Consider the following 2,694-nt stretch of genomic DNA (forward strand, 5'->3'; position numbering starts at 1 on the left):
GAGAGGGATAGAGAGTTAGAAACATCGATGAGAGAGAAACATCAATCAGCTGCCTCCTGCACACCCTTCACTGGGGATGTGTCCGCAACCAAGGTACATGCCCTTGACAGGAATTGAACCTGGGACCCTTCAGTCCGCAGCCCAGTGCCCTATCCACTGAGCCAAACCGGTTAGGGCTGAATTTAAAAAATTTAAAAGAGAAACAAAATAAATCTAAGGAAAGCAAAATAGAGATCAATTACAAAATTAACAAATTTGAGCTTTTAGAACTTGTAAGTAAATCTAAGAACTGATTATTTGAAAAGCAATAAACTAGTAACTAACCTAAGAAAAAAAAAAAAGAGGAAAGCATGAAATCATAAGATAAGAAACGAGATTGGGGAAATAAGCACAGATATAGAAGAGAAACTTAAGTACTTGGTTCAACTTTATGCATTATTCAGATCTTTAAAAGAAAACATTAATTTTACATCCCATTCCCTTCCTTTTCCCTAGGGGGAGGTCAGCTGATGTAAATTTGAGCTTTCTGGTTTTATTCTAACTATTCTCTAATTAAGGGTGAAACAGGGTAAAAGTCTTGCAGAGCAGTGGTGGTGTTTTTTTTTAAGGGCACAGAGCACATTTATTTGGTGAACACTGATGGCAGCCTCAGGCTACTACACAGTCTCATGCAGGAGCAGGCACAGGGCTCTGGGCACACTGGGCATGTCTTCAGCCATTCGGCACCTTACGAATGAGCTCTTCATCGTTGATACAACCATGGCTATCCTCGTGCCCTGCCATCGGCATCTCTACATCTTCCTCTGTCATCTTCTCACCAGAACATGTTGGATCTCAGCACCCATGATAGTGCCGTTCCCCTCCTTGTCAAGCACTCTAAGGCCTTCAACATAGTCCTCATAGGTATCCTGGTCCTTGTTCTTGGCCACAGCCTGCAGCATGGGCAGGAAGTGCTCAAAGCCCAACACCTTCGCATCCATCTCATCACTCCTGAGGTTCCGCAGGACTTTGAGCACCCCTGCATTGTGGCGTTCTGGCTCAGGGCCCTCATCACATCCCTCACTGGCTGTGCAGAATCTTGCCACTCCCTGTTGTGTCAAAAAGCTGGAAGGCCTCCTTGAACGCTGCGGTCTTGTCCTTGGCAAAGTCACGCATCTTGGCTATTTGCTTTGCCGGAACACTTCCTGCAGCAATGGCTCCAGAACAGTACTTTTAAACCTGTATGTCATACCTGTTAATGGTTCATGAAATCTGTGTAGTGGATCTTGACCAGAATTTTAAAATGACATATAATCCTATATAATAAGAGAGGGATATGCTAATTAGCCCAGATATGCTAATTAGCAATGACCAGTATGCAAATTGACCATCACTCCAAACACACAAGATGGCCACACCCATGTGGCCACAAGATGGCCGGCACGGGAAGGCAGTTGGGGGCAACTGGGCCGGCAGGGGAGGGCAGTTGGGAGGGACCAGGCCTGCAGGGGAGGGCTGTTGGGGGTGACCGGGCCTGCAGGGGTGGGCAGTTAGGGGTGATTGGGCTGGTAGGAGAGGGCAGTTAGGGGTGACTGGGCCTGCAGGGGAGGGCAGTTGTGGGGGGCCAGCCCTGCAGGGGAGGGCCGTTGGGGGCGATGGGGCTGGCAGAGGAACAATTAGGCCTCCATCAGGCTGGCAAGGGAGCAGTTATGGGGTGATCAGGCTGGCAGGCAGAAGCGGTTAGGGCAGGGGTGGGCAAACTTTTTGACTCGAGGGCCACAATGGGTTCTTAAACTGGACTGGAGGGCCGGAACAAAAGCATGGATGGAGTGTTTGTGTGAACTAATATAAATTCAAAGTAAACATCATTACATAAAAGGGTACGGTCTTTTTTTTTCTTAGTTTTATTCATTTCAAACGGGCCGGATCCGGCCCGCGGGCAGTAGTTTGCCCACAGCTGGGTTAGGGGCAATCAGGTAGGCAGACAGGTGAGCGGTTGGGAGCCAGCAGTCCAGGATTGTGAGAGGGATGTCCAACTGCCTGTTTAGGCCCATTCCCACAAGGCTGTCGGACATCCCTCGAGGGGTCCCAGATTAGAGAGGGTGCAGGCTGGCTGAGGGACACCCCCCCTCTCCCCAGTGCATGAATTTTGTGCACCGGACCTCTAGTAGAATATAAAAGTGTGAGTGCATAGCACATAAGAATAAAAAAAAATGTTTTTAAATCCTCATTGGAGAAGTGAGGATATTTTTTCCCATTGGTTTTTAGAGAGAATAGAAAGGAGTGGGGAGCGGGGAGAAAGAGAGAAAGAAACATGGATGTACACATCGATTTGGTTGCCTCTACAAGCGCCCCAATGGGGCAGGGATCAAACCTGCAAACAAGGCATGTGCCCTAGACCAGGAATCAAACCTGCAACCCTCTGGTGCACAGGCCTACACTCTAACCACTGAGCCACGCCAGCCAAGGATGAGTGTTGTTTTCATAAAACGTGTACTTTTGTGTTTGAGTGCGTGCACCTTAGCTGCGGTGTAAAATGTATTTCTTACTCTTTGTCTAGGTCAAAAGTGTTTGAAAACTACTAGTGCACAGCTTGCAGGGTATGTGGAAAGTAATTCTGTACACACAGATGGTTCCCCAAAACATTTTCCCCCCCCCAAAAAAAACATTTTTAATTGTGAGCCGTGACTCAGAAACGGGAAGGTACGACATTTC

The 2,694-nt window shown here is 47.8% G+C and overlaps 1 pseudogene; it reads right to left on the reverse strand.

The window, feature by feature from the left end:
• Positions 1-678: 678 nt before the first annotated feature.
• LOC132227396 (myosin light polypeptide 6-like) lies at positions 679-1,158 on the reverse strand (annotated as a pseudogene).
• Between the last annotated feature and the right edge of the window lie 1,536 nt (positions 1,159-2,694).

The sequence above is a fragment of the Myotis daubentonii genome, chromosome 1, assembly GCF_963259705.1.
Source record: "Myotis daubentonii chromosome 1, mMyoDau2.1, whole genome shotgun sequence".
Classification (NCBI taxonomy): domain Eukaryota; kingdom Metazoa; phylum Chordata; class Mammalia; order Chiroptera; family Vespertilionidae; genus Myotis; species Myotis daubentonii.